The sequence below is a fragment of the Bubalus bubalis genome, chromosome 1, assembly GCF_019923935.1.
Source record: "Bubalus bubalis isolate 160015118507 breed Murrah chromosome 1, NDDB_SH_1, whole genome shotgun sequence".
In the NCBI taxonomy this organism is placed as follows: Eukaryota; Metazoa; Chordata; class Mammalia; order Artiodactyla; family Bovidae; genus Bubalus; species Bubalus bubalis.
In genome coordinates this window covers 7,479,415-7,501,908 of record NC_059157.1, presented here as the reverse complement: position 1 = coordinate 7,501,908, position 22,494 = coordinate 7,479,415, and the positions used below count along the sequence as shown (strand labels likewise).

At 49.2% G+C, this 22,494-nt stretch overlaps 1 protein-coding gene across 8 annotated transcripts in view; it reads left to right on the top strand.

The window, feature by feature from the left end:
• CSGALNACT1 (chondroitin sulfate N-acetylgalactosaminyltransferase 1) overlaps positions 1-22,494 on the top strand; it is a 338,580-nt gene that overhangs the window by 226,405 nt on the left and 89,681 nt on the right. Inside the window, exon 1 of one of the 8 annotated variants that reach the window (XM_044926525.2) lies at positions 790-1,312. The exons of 5 other annotated variants lie outside the window; for them this stretch is intronic. The gene's annotated coding sequence lies outside the window, so the exon portion shown is untranslated. Of the gene's footprint in view, positions 1-789; positions 1,313-20,845; positions 21,157-21,204; positions 22,319-22,494 lie in introns of those variants that run through there. 2 more of the 8 variants (XM_044926455.2, XM_044926488.2) reach the window with 2 other exon arrangements.

Here is a 22,494-nt window from a genome sequence, read left to right as displayed (position 1 = left end):
TCCTGACCTGCATAGTGATTCAATATTTAATAGCTTATGCTCCTTTTAATGTTATTACAAAATAATGGCTATATTTCCCTGTGCTGTACAATATATCTTTGTCGCTCATCTCTTTTATAAAGCTCTATAGTTTTTTCTTTTCTTTTCATTATTGGAGAAGAAAATTAAAATCTTATGTTCTAATTTTGAGCATCTGAATTTTCATGTTTATTGTGTATGTCAGTAATAAAAATTAGTGATAATTTGTTCCCATTATCTTTTAAAGTGTAAATTTAAAAAGTAGTGGACTTGAGTCCTATTAAATTATATTTTTCTTAATACTGAATTAGAGAAATAAAATCCTAGTCTTCTTGGTGGAGGCCCATAGTCCAGCTGTCTGCTCTGCCTTATTTTGTTGCCTCTGGCAAGGAAGAGAGTTATTATTTGGGTTCTGTCTAAAATCTGTAGTTTGACATTCATGTCCTTGTGGTCACTAAGCTCTTCTGTTTCCATAAACTAAAGGGCAGCAAGCAACCTGTAAAAAGTTAGAGTTGTGTCTTCATCGTGAAAACCCCATTAATTAGCAGCATGGGGTTATTATGTTGGCTGGACTTGACGATGGTGGTGTATTGTCCCCTTTAGAGAAATGATCAAACAAAATCTTTACTTAGTAGAGCTCGTATTTTGTTTTAAGCCTTTGCAGGGGCGTCCCCCAAAACATCCACGAGTTTGGTGATTTGCCAGAAGAGCTCGCAGCATGAGCGCGTGACCACACTTCCCCCGGGGCGGGCTACAGTGACTGCGTGAGGGTTGTGTGGTCTTCTGTGCTGTCCATGAAAGATAGCCAGGCTCCCCCTCCCGAACAACAAACACTGCAGCTGCGTGCAGAGCCTTCTGCCCACAGAAGCCCACTGGAGTCAGAGTTTGGGGTTTTATCGTGGGGACGGTCAGGAAGGCCTTCTCTGCCTAGCAACCCCACTGAAATTCCAGCCTCCCAGACAGCAAGCAGATGTTCACCATAAATAACATTGTTTGTGCAAACAGCCTGGACACCAAACCACCTTATCAGTTAGGAGACACTGCCCACTGGTATAGGGAGCCTCGTACAGTCCTAGGTTCCCGGACACCAGCCAAGGGCCAACCGTGCAGGCAGGCCTCCTCCCGAGGGCAGCAGCCGTGGGCCTGCTGTGTGAGCGCTTCCCCGCACCAGCTTGCATTTCGTTCTTGTAAACAGTCTGCAGCAATACACCGAGCTCTGCGAGACAGCGATGGGCAAAGGCACGTGATCATTCCTCTGAACCGTCATCGGGATTGGACTTGGCCTTTGATAGAGGTACCTGGAGCCAAAGACGAGAAGCTGCGAGGGTTCTCCGCGTAATACACTTCTATTTCTAGAAGTCTCGTGAGCCTAATATTTTAAAACTGCAGTTCGCTCTTCATCAGGGTCCCGCTTTGCAGATGCAGGCTTCTGAAGTGCTCGGGGTTGGGTGTCGGTACAGTTTAAATCGGTTTTATTGCCGGTAGTTTTATCCGTATTCCTGAAGGATCGCACCTGTGGGTGAATGTTCTGGGAATAGCTCTTGCCTCTCTGATACTTTGTTACTGAAGCTTGCGGACTAAATTTCCCGGGACACAGAGTTGGAACGTAAGGAGGAGCTTCACAGAGTGCTTTCAGTGTCGCGTTTATAAATTAACCCAGTAGCTTAAGAGCCAGTTAGGCAATTAAGACAACTTAGAAATTATGTTTTCTTCTTTTTTAATTCTAAAAACTCAAGTGAAGGACACAGTTTTAGGTAGGTAAAGAAATAACAATGATGGCGTGATGAAGAAATGGGGGGCAGGACACTGCCCGTTGCCTTCCTGTGGAAAGACGTGGAGGTGTGCCTTTGTCCTCCGCACAGATTCCCAAACCCTCCCCGGACGGAATCATCACCTCCGCTCTGTCACTCAGTGTAGTCTTGCCTGGTGTCACTCAGACCGAGGCCTGGAGAAGAGGCACTGCAGCCAGTACTTGTGGGGAAGGGACGGAGCATCCTTCTTCCTGCGGGCATCCTCTGGAGTCACCCGCCAGCCTGGGGCCTGAGTGAGCGAGTGAAAGCCACACAGTCGTGTCCGACTCTTCGCGACCCCATGGACTGTAGCCCTCCAGGCTCCTCTGTCCACGGGATTCTCCAGGCAAGAATACTGGAGTGGGTAGACTTCTCCAGGGGATCTTCCCAACTCAGGAATCGAACTGAGGTCTCCTGCATTGCAGGCGGATTCTTTACCAGCTAAACCGTCAGGGAAGCCTGGGGCCTAAGAGTCAACAATCCCTTTTCTGTGAATGCCGTTTCCATCTTCTGTAAAATGGACGGTCTTTGCTTCTTGCTGTGGCTGAAGTGACCCAGCCCTGGTTGGCCTGACAGTGTTTTCTTTGTAGGGAATTTAAATGGCCTTCCTTTGGATTAACCGGGCTTCACTTGTGGCTCAGCTGGTAAAGAATCCGCCTGCAATTCAGGAGACCTGGGTTCGATCCCTGGGTTGGGAAGATCCCCTGGAGAAGGTAACAGCTACCTGCTCCAGTATTCTGGCCTGGAAAATTCCATGGACTATATGGTCTACGGGGTCGTAAAAAGTCTGACACGACTGAGCAACTTTCACTTTCACTTTGACAGGCTTTGGTGAATGATTACTCTGTGTGTGTGTCTGTGTGTATATCTCTGCATGTGTGTGTCCGTGTGTGTCTCTGTGTGTGTGTCCATGTGTGTCTCTGTGTGTGTGGGTCCTTGTGCCTAGTTTCTTCTTTCTTGCATACTTAAAATCCTTGTTGAAATCAAGTGACTCACAGAACAGTGCACTCGGTTCTTTGGCCTTTAAACACTCACTTTCCTTCCTTCCACCCAAAACTAGACAGTCTCCTTGGATAGGAACTGTTTCCCATTATAATCTACCCATGCCAGAGTTCTTCTTGTCTTGTTTCCACTCCAACGTTTGTTGATAACTGAAGACCTTTACTGTCAAGTGTGGGATTCCTGTGCAAACTGCCCAGAGTGGTATTTGACAGGAACACAAAAGGACCTCATCTATCCAGACACTCACTGTAGGGACTGGGGATATGGAAACATTCAGGAATTATTTTTTACTTTCTACTACAAAACTACATTTTTATGAAGATAATATGGAAAACCTGTAAGAGCTAAACTGAAAACAGAGAAAATTCTTTATTACCCTCCAGGTGGCTCAGTGGTAAAGAATCCACCTGCCAATGCAAGAGACACAGGAGACGTGGGTCTGATCCCTGGATTGGGAGGATCCCCTGGAGGAGGAAATGGCAACTCACTCTAGTACCCTTACTGGGAGAATGGCATAGATGGCGGAGCCTGGAGGGCTACAGTCCATGGGGTTGCAAAGAGAGGGACTGAGCATGCCCACATACATCCAGAGAAAATACATGATTGTCCCATGTATGCTGATGCAGGCCTGACTGAGGGCGGAGGCCGAAATTAATAGGACAGAGCTATTTCTTTCAAGGACCTGCAGTATGGGGAAGGGGTGGGGTGGACAGGCCGCCAGGCCAAGATGAGGGGGACTGGGTCAAGTGAACCTATGGGATGGTGTTTAACAGGGGGGTCGCACAAAGGTGCCTGGAGGCCTAAGCTGATGCTGACGGATGTACGGGAATGATTCACACAGAGGGGCTGGAGAGAGAGGAAGGCCTTCACAGGCAGAGGGAGCAGGACGGATGGAGCTCTTTAGGCGAGGAGAAAGCATGAGGAATCATGATGTAAGCCCGTGTGGCTGCAGCACCACATCCAGAAGCGAGGGCTGAGGGCTGAGGTCTCTAGTGGAATAGTTCAAGCAGAGTTGCGTACAAGGCTGGGGCAGGAGCGAGCATGAGACGCTGGAGATGACACAGCCGGTCAGTATGGGGCCTCGGGGAGCCAAGGGCACAAGGTGGGAAGACCTCCTCTAGAGCCCTGATCCCAGGATACAGCGAGCGCTGTAAACCCTGCCTTTTCCACCGACCTCACGTTCACCTCCAGCCTGCCCAGCCGGAAGGACAGCTCGGGTTTTTCTCCAAGCCTGTCCTGCTTCCCATCTCCATCAGCCTAAGAAATTAAACTGAAACCGCTAGGTGGCATCTCGGGGCGGGGTGGCTTTGAGGTCCTCCAGTCCTTTATGGCTCAGAGCAGAAAGAATTCAGTGAGAGGCAAAGTCATAAATAAGGAATGATTTTTTAGAATAGGACACTTGTAAGGCTTACAAGAGGGTGCCGCCCATAGAACATAGTGGGCTACAGTTTTATAATCAGAGGAAAAGTGGGGAAGGGGAGAGGACCACCTTCTTCCCCATTCTTGAGTAGACGCGTCCGTCATCAGCGCCTCCTCCCTGTTGGGTAGGGGATTTTGTCCCTGCATGGTCAAGCGCGTCCGTCATCAGCGCCTCCTCCCTGTTGGGTAGGGGATTTTGTCCCTGCATGGTCAAGCGCGTCCGTCATCAGCGCCTCCTCCCTGTTGGGTAGGGGATTTTGTCCCTGCATGGTCAAGCGCGTCCGTCATCAGCGCCTCCTCCCTGTTGGGTAGGGGAATTTTGTCCCTGCATGGTCAAGCCACGACTGTCACGACACTAGGGAGAAATTATTTCATATCTCAGTACAGTGAGGGTGTTTCACTCTGAAATGTCACCTTTCCATAAATTACTGTTTTCTATGTGTACCGAGAGTATGCCCTGGGGGCTCATTAACCGACTGAGCTCACTGAACAGGATGTGGGTCTCATGCTACCATGGTTTTATCATTTGGGGGCATGTTTTGTTCTGATCCATGGTTTTGTTGCTCAGCAAGCATGCTTGGTTTTGTGCTTAAGCAAACCTGCTTGCTTGAGTGATCATTAACTTACAGGGGTCTCCCATACTTTTTTCTATTTACAATGCTCTACTACGACTACCTCCCTGGAGGAGGCGGTGGCCACCCACTCCTGTATTCTTGCGTGGAGAATCCCATGGACAGAGGAGCCTGGCAGGCTACAGTCCATAGAGTCACAAAGAGTCGGGCACGACTGAAGCGACTTAGCAAGCATGCACTGGGATTAACTATATAAAATCACCTACTTTGTCCCTTTTCTTTGTTCCTATCAAAACTATCCAGTGGCTCCCACGACCCGTAAGACTTCCTCCCATGTTCCCATCCAGCTGTCCAGTCTTCCAGTCCTGTGTCCAGTGGAGAGCTCAGGTTCCTTCTCTCTGCCCTGGTGGTTCCTCATCCTTATCCACACCATTATCTCATGATTTAATCACTGCCTTGACCTCTTGGTTGATTTCCCACCTTGCAAAATGTTCATGTCTTTTTGCCCACTTCCTACTTGGACTATTTGTGTTTCTCACTCTTGAGTCTTGAGAGTTCTTTATATATTCTAGATACTAGTACTTTGTTGGAGAAGGCAATGGCACCCCACTCCAGTACTCTTGCCTGGAAAATCCCATGGACGGAGGAGCCTGGTGGGCTGCAGCCCATGGGGTCGCTAAGAGTCGGACACGACTGAGTGACTTCACTTTCACTTTTCACTGTCATGCATTGGAGAAGGAAATGGCAACCCACTCCAGTGTTCTTGCTTGGAGAATTCCAGGGATGGGGGAGCCTGGTGGGCTGCCGTCCATGGGGTTGCACAGAGTTGGACATGACTGAAGTGACTTAGTAGCAGCAGCAGCAGCAGTCCTTTGTTGGATATGTGTTTTGCATGTATTTTCCCACTCTGTAACTTACCTGTTCATCCTCTTGACAAAGTCTTGTGCAGAGCAAAAGTTTTAAAGTTTGATGCCATCCACTTTATTCATTTTTCCTTTTATGCATCATGCTTTTCAGTGCCAGTGAAAGAACTCTCTGTCTAGTCCTTGATCCCAAAGATTTCGCCTGTGTTTATTTCTCTCAAAATGCTGTAGTTTAGTGAAGTGAAGTGAAGTGAAAGTCACTCAGTTGTGTCCGACTTTTTGTGACCCCATGGACTATACAGTCCATGGAATTCTCCAGGCCAGAATACTGGAGTGGGTAGCCTTTCACTTCTCCAGGGGATCTTCCCAACCCAGGGATCGAACCCAGGTGTCCTGCATTGCAGGCAGATTCTTTACCAACTGAGCCACCAGGGAAGCTGTGTGATCTCTTTTGAGCTAATTTTTGGTCAACGTGTTTTGGGGAAGGTGGGGCTGTAGATGGTCAATTGCTGTGGCACCTTTGTTGAAAGGACTGTGTGTCCTGCACTGAATTACTTCTGCGCCTTCAAGAAACCCCCCTGGCCACGTTCACTGAGTCTGTTTCAACTTCTCTGTCTCGTTTCACTGGTTTGTGTGTCTGTTCCCATGAAAGTATCACAGCCTTGATTACTGTAGTCGTGTAATAATTCTTGAAATGGTAGACTGAGTCCTCTCACTTTATTCTTTTTCACATTGTTTTAGCTATTCTCGTTCCTCTGTGGCCTTATATGGTTAGAATAATCTTAGATGTATGTACAATACAATTCTGTTGAGATTTTTTATGGGAGTTGCAATAAATCTGTGTATCAGTTTGGGGAGACTGTATCTCTCGTATGTTGAGTCTTTGAATCTGTGTATATGTTTTCTAGTCCTTGCGTGCATTTACTTAGCTCTTTGAATTCTTTTATTAGCGTTTTGTAGTTTTCAGCAAATAGGTTGTATATATATTTTATTAGATTTATACCTAAGTATATCAGTTCTTTGAATGATTGTAAATGCTATTGTATTTTAAGTGTGTGTCCACTTGTTCATGAATACAATTGATTTTTGCACTTTCTAGAGATGACCATCATGTCATCTGCAAATACGGACAATTTTATTTCTTCGCTTCTAGTCTGTCTGCCTTTTCTTGACTCTTGTACTAGCTAGAGTTTCCAGTACTAGACTCAGGAAAATTATGAAGGTGGACATCCATGCTTTGTCCAGTTTAGTATTTCACCACTAATACAATATTAGTTTCTGTAGATAGTCTTTATCAACTTGATGAAGTTCTCTCTATTCTTAGTTTTCTGAGAGTTTTTTTTTTAATCATGAATGGGTATTGAATTTTGTCAAATGTTTTTTTCATGGGGTGGTGTAATTTCTGTTTGTAGCCTGTTAATATGATGTATTGCATTAGCTTAAATGAATGGGTTCAATCTGCTATTTTGCAGTTGGAATCATGTTTAGTTTCTAAATTTCTGGACATTGAGCTGGAGTATTGTGTTTCCCTCAGTTATAAGAAACAAATTCTCACTTTTCAGTTGTTAATCTGGGGATATTAATTCTTGTTTAAATGATTGCAAATGTTTAAAATGTTAATGTTATTAATGGACATTCAGTTGAACCAGTGATTTTGAGGTTGAATGTATATTTTTCTAAGCCTTCTAATCGGGAGAGTTCAGTTGCTGAATCACCCATTTCAAGAAGGTCTGTTTTTGGTTAATAATCAATTTCTATCCCAGTTTTTATTGCTGTCATGGGAACAGAAGTTGTAAATTACTGAGTTATCTCGGATCCTTGAGTTTGGAAACATTTAAGGAGCAGCTTAGATGTCAAATCCTTCTTTGAGGTGCTGGGAAAGCATCCTGAAATATTTTTGCGGGCCTTTAGCTGGAAGACTTCACTAATTTTTCCATAAAATTAAACATGGGAGAGAATGCTTCTTTTCTTATTTATTGTATAATCTAGTTTACTCATGGGTAACAGACATGGGACTTATAATTTGGAAATAGGCCTGACAATTTTTAATGTACTAGACACCTGTTTCTTTTCACATTCTTTCCCTCACCACAGATGGCTTTGAGCCTTTGCTATTCTCCTTTCTAAATCCTCTGTAACATGAGAGTTTCGGGTTATATTTTATTGGGGGCAAAGTGAGGACTATAGCCTGGGAGATAGCTCCTCAGATAGCTCTGAGAAACTGCTCCAAAGAGGTAGGGGTGGTATCAGTATTTATGTGATTTTGGTGAAGAGGGAATACATGCAATCAAGCACATATTTTTTGCAGATTTCTGCCAGTCATGAGAAACAGTCATCACCAGAAGGGTTTCAGTGCTTTTCTAGACAGGAGGAGGTACAGGAATCGGGCTCATAAAATCAGCTCCTGAGAATATCTATCTGAAGACCTATTCTGCCAGTTTTCCCGAAGCACAGAGTGCCTCATTCCTGGTCTTCACCCTGAACTCCACCAGGGCGTGTGGAAGGTCAGCTGCTGCAGTGTGTGATCTAGTCCTTGTAGAGGAACGCGGCGAGGGCCGACCTGTAGCTCACAGCTCCTCTGCAAGCTTGCGGCCCTCACCTGTTCTAACCAGCATCTTATAGCCGAGTCACCCCAGACATATTTTGGCAGCTTTCTGTGATCAGAAACGTGTAGGAAGAAATATTGTGAAGTGCAGTGGATAGACACAAAATATATTGTCATAATCACCAAAACTGTTTGGATTGCCAACTCTCCACTTGACCCGAGGAGGAAAAAATATTGCTGCATGCAGCATTTGTCCTAATCAACAGCCTATTATTACTGTTTGATTTCTTTAGTCATTTTTTATGCCTCTAAAAATTAAACTGTCATTCCCTATGAGAGAGTTTGGTCACTTGGGGCTTTTCCATTTCTGATTCAGTTTTCTATTCCTTCTGCCGTGAGTTCTGCCAAGAAATAATTCTTTTTGGGTTTCATTTAATCCTCCTGGCCCCTGGAGTAGCAGCCTCTGCAGGGCCGTGATCCATGTTTCCTCCTGCCCACAGGCCACCATCTGCAGCAACTCAGTTGGCTGGCGTTTGATTTCCTGCAGTTCTTTCTTTGTTATGTAACTGCCGTCCTATAGCTGAACATCGCATCCAACTCTGAGCTTGGTATTATCAAGTATGGTTTGTTTCAGACTTTATTCTAATTTTCACACCTCACTGAATAGGATTTATTCCCATATTAAACTTACGTTAATTTAGACCTTTGGAAAAGAAGGGGGACTTTCAGTGGCTCAGTGGTAAAGAATCCACCTGCAATGCAGGAGACACAGGAGATCCGAGTTTGATGCCTGGGTTGGGAAGATCCCCTGGAGAAGGAAATGGCAACCCACTCCAGTATTCTTGCCTGGAGAATCTCATGGACAGAGGAGACTGGTGGGCTACAGTCCATGGGGTGGCGAAGAGTCGGACACGACTGAATTGACTTAGCAGCAGCAGCAGGCTTTGTTGAGAGGGAGAAAAAAGAAGGAAACAACCCAGTAACAAAAAAAGATTCATGCTTTCTTATAATCCCAAGCTGACAGTCTCAGTGTAGAATTTACAGTAAACCAGAGTATTGATCTGGGACTTGCCATCGAACTGTTTTCCTGGGAATAAAAATGAGAACTCAGGCATCGGCAGGAAGCAGAGAGATTCCGAGGGGCTGGCCCTTCCACTCCCTACAAGAGAAGGGCAGGGGCTGCTGGAAACCTCGGGGCACCGCTTGCTGGAGGGGTGCACGCAGCATGTTCAGGGGTGCAGGGGTGCTTGAGCTGAGTCAGCTACAGCCAGTGCACAGAACAGAGGGAATCCGAGGTCTGCTCCCTGCAGACGAGGCCCTGAGAGCAGACTGAATTTGGTTGCAAAAGACAGAGTTCTTTTTCTTCCAAAGAAGTCACTGTTGACATACGGTTTCACCTTGGCTACACTCGGGCTTCCCTGCTAGCTCAGTTGGTAAAGAATCCGCCTGCAATACAGGAGACCCCGGTTTGTTTCCTGGGTTGGGAAGATCCCCTGGAGAAGGGATAGGCTACCCACTCCAGTATTCTTGGGCTTCCCTTGTGGCTCAGCTGGTAAAGACTCCGCCTGCAATGCAGGAGACCTGGTTTCGATCCCTGGGTTGGGAAGATCCCCTGGAGAAGGGAAAGGCTGCCCACTCCAGTATTCTGGCCTGGAGAATTCCATGGACTGTATAGTCCAGGAGGTTGCAAAGAGTCAGACATGACTTAGCGACTTTGACTTGGCTACATTCTCAGGATGTGAGATATTCAGGCCTACAGCCAGAAAACCTGGGGAGGCCATATTTTGGTTGATACTAAGGGGTCTGTTTTTACCCCTCCTGCTTTTGAACATCCTATCTTGATGTTTTTTAGAAGTTATATGTAAGCTTTGTTTTACATATATCTTAATTTTTTTCCCTCAGTTAGATTGCATATTCCTTGAAGAAAAGGATCTTTAAAAAATTCTTCTGTACTCCCATTTCAAGGAGCATTCTAAATATATTTTTTCTTTGTTTTGTGTAGATGTGAATGAATATTCTGGCAGGCTGAGTCATTATTTTACATTCATCTAGAAAGCTTGTGATTTGGGGCTTTAAATTTTTCCCTCTCTCAAATAAAGATAGTAGATATCGGATCTGTTAGTAGCATGTCATAGGGATTAGGGAAGTAATCTAGTCTGTGATGACGGTGATCAAATTGATCCTTGTCATGTTTCTGTTGAATGGGAATGGCAGCTTCACCAAGTGGCCACTGGCTGTAGTTCTTAGAGCCCAGAGCGCAGCCCAAGTTCTGGGTTTGACCTTGAGCCCCGCCGACCTCTGTAGTGAAGGAGCTGCTGTGGGGAGAGGCAGAGGTGTGGCTGCAGCCTTGGTCATCCTAGCGGGGATGTGGGGTGCTCCATGGAGATTCCCCCAAGGGAAGCACTGTGCTGAACAGAACTCCGTGGCTTGTTCTGGGAGGCTCTTCTTGTCACCAACCTCGTTCTCATTAGAGTGTCTGTGTGGAGAGGTCTGAAGTCCTGGAACTTTGTGGACAGTTGCTTTTCTCTGCTTGGTTTTTGGGCTTCCCCGGTGGCTCAGCTGGTAATCTGCCTGCAGTGCGGGAGACCTGGGTTTGATCCCTGGGTTGGGAAGATCCCCTGGAGAAGGGAAACACTATCCAGTCTTTTTGGAAGCAAGAGTTTAGCCTCTGGATTATGATAACTTCTATTTTTGTTCAGTCGCTCAATAGTGTCCAACTCTTTGCGACCCCATGGACTGCAGCACGCCACACTTCCCTGTCCTTCACCATCTCCTGGAGCTTGCTCAAACTCATGTCCATCGAGGCGGTGATGCCATCCAACCATCTCATCCTCTGTTGTCCCCTTCTCCCGCCTTCAATCTTTCTCAGCATCAGGGTCTTTTCCATTGAGTCGGCTCTTTGATTCAGGTGGCCAAGGTATTGGAGCTTCAGCATCAGTAACATTTATATATTGTGGTTATAATTTTCAAGTATAGAAACTGAACTATAAATACAAAGTCTGCTACTTACCTATGTTAATGAAGGAAAGAGTTGCAGTACAGTCTTTCTGGGCGCTCCTATTTGCGATACTTACTAGTCAGTAGCGGAGAAGGCAATGGCACCCAACTCCAGTACTCTTGCCTGGAAAATCCCATGGACGGAGGAGCCCGATAGGCTGCAGTCCATGGGGTCGCTAAGAGTCAGACACGACTTAGCGACTTCACTTTCACTTTTCACTTTCATGCATTGGAGAAGGAAATGGCAACCCATGCCAGTGTTCTTTCCTGGAGAATCCAAGGGATGGGGGAGCCTGGTGGGCTGCCGTCTCTGGGGTCTCACAGAGTTGGATATGACTGACGCGACTTAGCAGCAGCAGCAGCAGCAGTAGGGAAGAGCTTCCCTAGTGGCTCAGACAGTAAAGCGTCTGTCTGCAATGCAGGAGACCTGGGTTCGATCCCTGGGTTGGGAAGATCCCCTGGAAAAGGAAATGGCAGCCCACTCCAGTATTCTTGCCTGGAAAAGCCCATGGACCACGGAGCCTGGTAGGCTACCGTCCATGGGGTCGTAAAGAGTCGGACAAGACTGAGCGACTTCACTTTCACTTTCTTTCAGTGGGGAAGGGGCGTGTGTGGTGATGATCAGTTGAATGTTACTCAGAAGCCAGATGCTAGGGTCAGAGGAAGCAGAAGGAGGCAGGGGGTCTTTTTTATTTGGCTCCCACCCCCCAGTCTTGAGTGAAGGTCTGCAGGTCTCATCCGCCATATGACATCATGGGCTGCCCTCCATCACGCACCTTTCCTGCTCCCTTCTCCTTTGCAGCTAAATTAGAATACATTTTCTCTCCTCATTGTCTCCATCTCCTTCCTGCTCTGTAATCTGCTCTAACGCACCTTTCACACCCATCAACCTACTAGGCGAACTTTTGCTGAATAACCGTGACCTCCTTTTTTTAGTTCTTTTAGCTTGACAGCTCAGCAGCAGCTGACATTATTTTGCCTCCTTCTTCTTAAAAGTATATTGTTAAAAATTTCAGACTTAAATATTTTATTAAGACTATGACAGCCCCCATATACTCAGCACCCACCTTGCATGCGTGCATGCGTGCTAAGTCACTTCAGTCGTGTCTGACTCTGTGTGAACCCGTGGACTGTACCCCACCAGGCTCCTCTGTCCGTGGGATTCTCCAGGCAAGAATACTGGAGTGGGTTGCCATTTCCTCCTCCAGGGGATCGTCCCGACCCAGAGATCGAACCCGTGTCACCTGCGTCTCCTGCATTGACAGGTGGGTTCTTTACCGCTAGTGCCACCTGGGAAGCTCCAACTTTAAGAAATGGAATCTTGACAATATTAATTCTTGATTCCTTATAGGGTTCTCAGGCTCTCTACCCTGAGGGGTAACCGCTGTCCTGCCCGGGTGTCTGTGGGGCCCTAGCGCTCAGTTTATTTGCTTTCTCACCTAAGTTCCATCAGTTTCTCCAGACACAGACAGGATGGCATCCTTGGTCATTCTGTGTCTTTTTGGAAAAAAATTTATTTATCTATTGTAATTGGAGGCTAATTTCTTTACAATATTGTGGTGGTTATCGCCATGCATTGACATGAATCAGCCACAGGTGTACCTGTGTCCCCTGTCCCGGACCCCCCTCCCACCCCCCTCCCCATCCCATCCCTCTGGGGTGTCCCAGTGCACCAGCTTTGAGTGCCCTGCTTTGGGTCATCTGTGCCTTCTGTTTGTTGCGATGAAGACATGCTGGGGAGAAGCCAGGCAATGTCAGTAAGAGGCTGTCAGAACCTCGTATGTGGACTTGGGTTTTGGTTGGATGACCTGCAGGCGGGTCTGAGGTGGGCAGGGCAGGTTGGTCTAGATCCGATGTTGTCCAAAAGTGGAGGTTGTTCCTCTGATGAGGTACCTCAGTAAATCTTACCTGTTGGGGCGGTGGCTTAAGTGAGGAACTGGGAAAGAAGTAGCCGTGCATCATTTTGGCCAAGAAAGGAGGTGTTTGGTATTTCGTGGGTGACTCTTTGATTTTGTCTGTGATTAGACAGAATTAGGAAGTGGCCTTATTTTTTCCTTATCCTGATCTCAGAGCCATCTTGTGGCGACTGGTATTCTTCAGATGATTTATGTCCAGTACGAGCGTACATGGTTTTGCTGGGGGCCCGGGGTGGGGGGCAGCTTCTGAATGTCAGGAGTTGCTTTCTTTTTTCTTTTTCTCGGTTCTGAACAAGCAGAGAAACTGCATTCAGGCAGATGGAGACCGCAAGATCAACTGTGTTACAAGGTTAGTTTGCAGGACATGGTTTTGGTATTACGTGGCAGAAATGGCTGCTCTGATACTGAACCTCAGACAGGCAGACCCCTACCGACTCGTGGACGGCAGGGGAGATTGAAGAGGCCAGGGCCCCGGTCTCCCATGGTAACAGAGCCGTGGACTCGGAGCCCCTGGGAGTCCCTTCCCGGCTCCCCCGCAGGCCGCGGTCCGTCTCCTGGCCGTTCTGCCCTGGTTTCCACACTGGTTCGGGGACCAGGTTTTCTTGCTGCTCTGTTCTCTCCCCATATTGTCCTCTTCATCCTCAGGGTGTGATGACGTCTGTACACTGATGGCCTAGATGCTGTGCCGTCTCCAGGCTAGACTTCCTCTTATTCCTCATCTCCCCCTGGAAGTTCAACTTAACATGTCCAAGGCCACATTCATACTCCCCTCTCTAAACTCCACCTTCCCAGGTTCTGCTCAGGGGCCTGCTCCAGACATCCTGACAGCCTGCACCGTGATACTTCCTGCCCCCAGCCCTGCCATGGGACTGTTTCCTGCGAAACACTCTTTCATCCTTTCTCTGCCTTGCTAAGCACCCCCTTAGAGCCCTGGCTCAGGCATCACTTCAGGCAGAAAGCCTTTTCTGAGCCTTCCAGACCTGGCTGGCTGTCCCTGTCTGTGTCAGACCCTTCTTGCCTTGCTTCTCTAGCCCAGCAAAAAGCTCATGGTTTATCTGTTCATGTGTCTGCCTCCTGTGGGAACTTTAGCTTATTCATCTTTATGTCTTGAGATGTATCTGTTCATCTCTAGTTTGTACTTAATGTATATGCACTTACACTTTATTTCTGAGTGCAGACATGTAGATACGGGTCTGTGTGATACAGGTAGCTGATGTCTTGAACTTGGCTTGCCATACATAATTCATTATTCATTAGGTGCAATACATGCTTGTTAAACAGCTTGTTGTCTAAAGATTCTGTTAGCATCTTGTCCAGTCCTGGAATGACCAGAGCTTTGCTAATTTTAGTATGAGAAGAATGAGCCAAGTATTTTTTATTTGGGGATACTCTACTCAGGATATAATTTAGAAAAGTAGGATCTATACTGACGTTTTTCAAGTACACAGTTTTTCCAGAATGCTGTATTTTCATTTCTAATTGACTGCCATTGGGTGATGACTCCTAAGAGTGTAAGTAATATCTTTATCAGTCAAATAAGCATTTTTCTTCTTATCTATACATCTTAAATGAATCTGTAAGTTCAGAGTTAAGGGTCCTTAAACAACGGCTCTTCTACCCTCTGAGTTAAGGGAGCGCAAGCTTTTGGGCAGAACCTGGGTCCAGCCCCTAAGCCCGTGTTCTCTTCTGTCGACCCGGTTGGATTTCAGAGACGGGTTGGGGGTGGGATTGGACAGGGGGCAGCTCTATGGGCCTGGACAGCAGTCTCTCCGCGGGCAGCAGAGCGCGGCTGCCACAGCCTCCCCCATCACGGGGGTCTGACCGGGCACTCAGGCTGTGGGCCGGCCGCTCCGGGTTGGCAGCTTGTCCCCAGTCACCGATGATGACCCCCTGAGCAAGGTCTCCAGTAGTCTGGGCTCACCCTGTTGATCCAGACCACACACCGAGCTGTCCCTCCAGCTGTCTGTCTGTCTGTCTCTGGGGGAGGGGAGGCCTCTCTGAGCACACCTGGTGCCAGGTGAGGGATGGGCAGTGTTGGGGGGTGGGGAGCAGGATGAGAGAGGAGCTGGGAGCCAGAGGCGGGTGCCAGCGATCTGAGAACAGACTTGGCCTTGAGCTTGCTGTGGAAACCAGAATGTGTTTTCCTCAGTTATCACCTCCTGACGTGCTGTTCTCGGCATTGTTCCTTCGACATTTCTGCAAGTTCTTTGTGTCAGTCACAGTGAAGATAAAAGCAGCGGTGATCCCACCCGTTGCGAGTGTTTCGCTTTTGTACCCTGCAAAGCATCTCCACATTTGTTTAAAGAAAACTGACATTATTTTTTCATGAGCTCTGCAGCTGGGATTGTGTGCCCTTGAGGGAGACCTTGACCTCGCAAATGAATGAGATGAAGAATAGGAAGCTTCTGTGCTGAAGTAGGCGAGGGGACGGGGCGGGGGGTTCCCTTTTCTGAATTACTAGAGAGAAAGACCGGTAGATTATATGTGCTGCTAAGGTCTGAAGGTGTGGTCTGGTTTGTGCTTTGCCCTGTCTCTGGATTCCCTGGTGGCTGCTCAGGGCCGGGCAGGGGTGGGATGGCCCCCTCTTCATTCTTTTCAGCATCTTTCGTCTGATGCCGAAGCTGAGGTTGGGGAATGTTTGACAGAGGTGCCCTTCATTTTGTTATGTTTCTGCTTATGTCAGTCCTATCCGGGAGCCAGAAACTTGGAAAAAATATCAGCCAAAGGTAGGCAAGCCACGGGGTCAGCTCTGCAGCTAAGGAAGCGCCTTAAAAATCTCACCTCATTATAGACTTTTAATAGAGATGAAGCAACACTCATTAAATGTGGAGCTTGTCTCAGACTCACTTCTCCACAGGGTAATTGCCTTTGAATCAATCTTGAGACCCATTAGTTTGGTTTAAGAAAAAAAAAAAAATTCAACTCTTTTTTTTTTTTTTTCTATGTGGAAGGAGTTAATGTTAAAGAAAAAAATACACACTGTTATATTTAAAATGGATAACCAACAAGGACCTACTGTGTAGCACGTGGAACTCTGCACAGTGGCAGCCTGGATGGGGGCGAGTCTGGGGGACAATAGGGACACGTATATTATGTGTGGCTGAGGCCCTTTGCTGTTCACCTGAAACTCTCACGCCATTGTTAATTGTCTAGACTCCAAATAAAATAAAAAGTTTAAAAATAAGTAAGGACTGTGACAAGGTCATGGAGTTTTCACCTTGTCTGGAGCACATGAAAGAAAAAGGTTTGAACACCCAGAGGCACACTCAGACACACAGTCCGGGAAGGGGAGGGATAAATCGGGAGTTTGGGATGAACATATACACTGCTGTACATAGGAAATAATCGTCAAGAACCTACTGTATCACACGGGGAACTCTATTCAATATCTTGTGATAACCTGTAATGGAAAAGTGTATGAAAAAAAATCTAGAAAAAACATGACACTGTCAATGGTGTATCTTTAGAATTCTTTATCTTTTCCCCTTTTAAAAATTAAGACAATGGGCGTCCTTACTAGTGGAGCTGGAGTGGGAACGGAACGCCTTACTAGGTCTGCATGTTGCAGACCCGTGGTCATGGAGGGGTTCTCGGCTGTGCCACGTGGAATCGCACCCTGCAGCTTCTCTGATCCTTCCAGCAGGAATCGCGTGGCTCACCTCCTCTGAACCACGGTGGCACCCCTTGTCTACACTAAAGATGACTGACCGCATTCCCTGGCAGCCAGTGGGGCCCTCAGCGCGCCCCTCCTCTGACCCTGTGGTCGTCCGAACGGTCTCACTCGATACACACTCAGTGACTGGGTGGATAAAGTTAATCGTGACGTCGCTGCTGAATGTCAGGAGCTATTTTCTGCTCCCTTGTTACTATGGAGGAAGTGGTTGTCATGAGGGTCCCACCTGCCACCTTCTGGTGGGACCAGGTGGGTGGTCTCAGAGCCCCATGTGCATAACCAGAAGGTTTTATTGTTGTTTAAAAAAATTTTTTTTAAACCCCAGGAGTAGCTGTAGTACCAGCAGCTGGAACTAGAATGCTGCTGTATCAAATCATGTCTTTTCAAGCTACTGGAAAATTGCCTTTCAGAAATACCCTAGGAGGATCAGAGATTTCTCTCAAAAAAACGGTACCAGCTGGCGTTTGACCTGGTGGGTCCCACTTTGGTTGAGTTGTGCCTGTGGTCCAAGTGGGCAATCTGCTGGTCAGGCAGTCTGTTTCCTGCTTGGCCGGGAGGTATACTCCCCAATACCCGAGTGATGTCCAGGACGTGTGAAGACCCCCTGCCCTGTGCTGTCCTGATGCCGGGGTGCCATGCTGAGTCTTCACGTGTGGTGACTTTTAAAAGCCCCCCGGGAACCTGCCTGGGGTCCCCACCTCTCTGTTTAAATGCAGTTCGGGGAAAACTTTTCAGATACACTACAATTTTCTTCTCTTTTAAAAAATAAACCAGACTTTGGGGGATGACAAGGATGTGAAGGAGCTACTTTGATTACAGTGTGGGCTTTCCTGGTGGCTCAGATGGTAAAGAATCTGCCTGCAATGCTGGAGATGCAGGTTCCATCCCTGGGTCAGAAAGATCTCCTGGAGGAGGAAATGGCAACCCACTGCAGTATTCTGGCCTGGAGAATCCCATGGACAGAGGAGCCTGGCGGGCTACAGTCCATGGGGTCACAAAGAGTCAGACACAACTGAGTGACTGACACTTTCACACACTTCAGGGTGCAGGATAGAGGCAGGGACCGGGCATCCCAAGCCCAGGCGTCTGCTTCTGACAGTGCTTTATGCTGACCCCATCACTTTGTCTCAACAGCAGCTGTTTCTTCCAGGCTCACCTTTCTGGTTGGGGAAACGATGGCTGTGCCAGATTGATCCCCCTCCAACTCCACGGCCCCCACCTCAGCAACCGGGCGTGTCCAGAACGAGACCCCTCTTTCTGCTGATCTCCCCATGAGCCTGTCCTTTCCCAGAGCTCCACCCGGCACCCTCCTCCTCCGTGGATGCTCCCTCTCCCGTGTCAGGCCGGTTTCCAGTCCAGGTCCTGGAGATGGAACCCAACAGACCTTTCTAGAACTTCCATCCCCCACACTGAGTGCTGCTGCCTCCACTCGCCTTACCCCACCCCCTCAGAGGCGCACTGACCTCGGGCCCATCTGCCCAGTGCCTATGGCCTTTCTCCAGGGCCTCTCAGCACTGTCCGTTTGCTGAAATTCAGTTCCGCTCACAACGACTCCTGTTTAAGAAAGGTAGCCGGCTGGCTGACCGCTGCCTGTAGGCTATAGTGCAGATGTCCTGTGGCAACAGAAGGCTTGTCTCCTCACAGACCCCTCTTACGACACCGTAGTCGATGTGGCTCAAACAGCACGTGTTTAATTCTCACAGCTCTGGAGGCGGGAAGTCTGAGGTCAGGGTGCCAGCCCGGCCAGCTCCTTGTATTCGGGTCCCCTGATGCACTAGCCTTGTTCCCTGGCCAGGTTCTATGCTTTCCCTCTACAAGGCCCAGGCCTCTTAAAACCACGTAGTACAGGGTAGAGAAGGGCTCCCCGGGTGGCTCAGTGGTAAAGAATCCGCCTGCCAGTGCAGGAGACGTGGGTTGGATCCCTGGGTCAGGAAGATTCTCCCGGGAAGGAAACAGCAACTCACTCCAGTATTCTTGCCTGGAGAATCCCATGGACCCAGAAACCTGGCAGGCTGCAGTCCATGGGGTCACAGAAGAGCTGGACACAACTTAGTGACAACAGCAAGTGGCAGAGAAGCCACAGGGCCCGGTGATGGAGAGACAGACAGTAGGGCCATGCTGCCTGGGCTGGAAACCCACTTCTACCCTTTCGTTGCTGGGTGACCTGAGCCAGTGACTAACCTCTGCCTCAGTGACCTTACCTGCAAAATGGGTATGATGTTAATAGAACCTACCTCATCGGAGACATCAGAGAAGCAGGAAGAAGATGCAAGTAGAATGGGATCCTAGACAGGAAGGTTTCCAGGAGGGGCAGGGGATATTTTAAGAATGAAGCAGAGAGATGTTAGGGGAATATTAAGAAGTATTAAACTGAAAAACAAACTTGGATTGAATAAGCACCCCGTGTCACTTATCTCGTGTGGAAATAGGACAGTTTTCATTGCTGGTAACTTTCTTTCTAGGAGTGATATCTGGAAATGCTTTTAGCTAGTCCCCTAGTGATCAGTCGGCCACCTCAGCAGAAATAGCGGAGGCAGGAGAGGCTTGATGTCCGCTTACAAGCCAAGGGATGGCGGGGCATACCAGCGGAGGGGCTTATGGTATGGTGGGCCGCAGCTGGACTTTAAATATAGTCTGTGATCAACCCGAGGTTTTATTTTTGGGAAAATAATGCTACGTCTTTCATTTATATGATGTTGGACTAATAGTATATTTTTCGGCATTGCTGGTTCTTTTCTGCACTCATGCTCTGCTGCCCTGGCTCCATGAGATTTCTAACTCCTGTGCAGGCCTTGCTGTCTCAGTCCTGTTCGGTAAGGATGGCTTTCTGGAAGCATGGCCCCGTGTGTGTGCTGGTGCCTACTTGGTGGTGGGAAAGGACCGGGTGGGAGGACCGGGCTGAGTCAGGTGGTCATTTTGTCTTGACTCAGGACAGTGGTTGACTCCTAGGCTTCACACAAGTCAGCAAAATGCGTTGCTGGCCTCCACAGGGTGGGTCCCAGTACTTTCAATTCAGGATGTGTCCAGGGGTTGGTTGCTCCTCTGGGGCCGTGGCAGGGTTGGGGAGCGACTGTGCTCACCCGCTTCTTTCCAGAGACCTGGGGCAGCCACACTCACACATCACAAGGCTGGTGCCGGGAAATGAGTGCCACCCCTGGCGGGGGGCGGCTTGCGTGGCCACAGGGTATCCACAGGGTGTCCACGGGGCCAGCGGAGAGCCGTGGGTCGCCACTGTTTGCCCTAATGTGGGGTCTCCCCCAGGGGAGCCCAGGGTGGGGAGGGGAGAGGCCCTGGGCACCCCTCCCGGCTTCTCCCCCTCCAGACCCAATCTCTGCTGTCTCGCACTCTCAGCGGCTGGTGTCTGGTTCCGCTTCACCTCGGCGGCTATTGGTGCTCTTTGGAGAGCTTTCCCTGGCGCACATGTTCTCTGCCTGCCTGCACTTCCCTGTGGCCCTGCTCGTGGGCGTTGCCTCCCCTTTGCCGCCATGGTCTGATTCTGTAAGTGTGCTCACTCTGTCTGTGCTCTGGGGTGTCGTGCTGATGGGCGTTGACGCCCTTGGGGGTGTGGAGGCTCCCGGCCGTGTGGGAAAGTCTCGGATCTCCCCGAAGTCCGGTTTCCTACTCTCGAGATCAGGATCACCAACTCACGTGAGGTTCAGGGGAGACGGCAGATGATGCTTGAGGGGCAGTGATTCTTGGAATGCCCTTGGGGGAGCTGCTGGGCTGCCTGAAAGGCCACCAGGTCCCTGCCTGGGACTTGTCACCTGCTCAGTGTGCAGGCGCTCTGTGTCTGGAAGTGTTTTCAAGACGCGGGCTGGGGTGCGGTGGAGGCATTTGGTGAAGCTTGTTTCTCATCCTCCTCTTCTCCTCCCTCCTCTGATCTGCTAATCGGTGCATGAGAGCTCAGCTTTCCCCCTCTCTGCTGCCCTTCCTGTAAGTGAGCCTGAGCGCCCGCCCCCATCTTCAGCCTTCACAGCTCGGGGAGGGTGACTCACGCCTCCCACCTCCCCGGGAGCTGGTGTTTACCACCCAGCGACTCCGCCCCGCATCTGCGTGGGGCCCTGCTTGCCTGCCGCTCTCGGCTTGGAGGGCTTGGCATGGAGCCCTGCTCACTTTTAATTAGTCCTCTCCGTGTTAATTACCAGCACGCCTTTCCCCGGAAGCTGGACTATGTGACCTCGGGACGTGGTCTCCCCAGGGGTGCGCTTCCCTGAGTCTCCAGCGATGTCACTTTCCAGGGTGGCTTCTGCCTGCACGGGAGCATAGGTGACGTGTGGTGATGGCCATTGCACGGGCAGCCCCTTCACCAGCCTCTGGAAGAAGGAAGGGAGAACTCGGTGTTTGGCAGAAGAGAGCTCGTAGTGAGTCCAGCCAGCATCTCGGTTAACTGACCAAGAGGTGTCCTGTTTTCTCCTTTCGAAGAAGAAACTCCCCTTGCCGGAGTGCATTTTAGTTGTGCTGTCTTAAACCTGATGCGTGGGGTAGGGCTCCTGGCATCTGCTCAGAGGCCTCTGGCTGTTGCAGGCATGTTCTGTCCCTGGCCCCACTGGGGGGCCCCAGCAAGGCTCGCCCCAGGCACGCTCGGGATCCCCGGTATTTCCAGGGACACTGTGAGTTTGCAGAGCTGCTAAGGGGATGCGGACATACAAACCACAGCTAAATGGGGAGACAAAACATGATGGAGAAAAATGACTGCTCTGTACCACGTCTGAGAGGCCAGGCAAGATCCACTGGGTGCTTAGAAGCAAGAAAAATTGGACAGGTCGGGTGCAGGAGGAGGGGCGGGTCGCAGCAAGCAGTTCGGGATTCTTGAGGGTAGTGAACGGCACAGCCTGGTGGGTACGAGCAGGGTTTGGCATCAAGACTGAGCCGGATTTGATGCGGGGCTTGGCTGCTGGCCGGTTCTACACCGGGGGCGAGTGACCTCACTGCTGTCAGCCTCAGTGTCCTTATCGTTAATGGGATTGTTTTGAGGATTAAATGAGATAATGTTTATAAACTGCTTAATCTGGAGTCTGGCCCAGAGCAGATGCTGAGTGGGTGTGATTGATTGTAAGCACCGGGAGGGGCTGGGAGCCAGGTTTCTCAGGCAGCCCCACAAGCCCCAGAGGCCCGGTGGGACAGAGGGGCAGATGGAGACAGGACGGGTCTATTTGGCAGCTGACTCAGCCCTGCTCTTATGGTTGGGGCATCTTCCTGCCAGGAAGAGGTTCTTCGTGGGCCGAGACCACGCAGCGTGAGCCCTGTGTTCTCGTGTGAAACCCTTCTCTCTCGTCACCCCCGCCTCCAGGTTCCACGGCCCCCACCTGTGCCGACTAACCCCCTTAGATGCTCCTGAAACAAGGGCAGAGGTGGCAAGGGAGATGAGAAGGAAGATCTACGTGTATTTCAGGAAGACCCTCTCTTTCAAACATTCACTGGCAAATTAGAAGCCAAAATCCAAAGCGATCAGCACGGAGGGCTGGCCTGTTTCCTGACTTTTCAGCTTTCGGAGTTGTGACTCATCTCTGCATTCATTTTCTGGTTAGCAGACCCTAGTTTCTTTTTTCTGCATTTCCCTGTCTCTGCTTCAAAGTAGGGAAAACGGAAGCAGAAGGATTCCTTCCAAGTAGTATAGAGATGCGGGTGCTGGAGGGGTGCCTCCCAGCAAGGGGCTTTCCATCCCTCTGGGCCGTGGGGAACCCCCTCTGGAGCTGGTT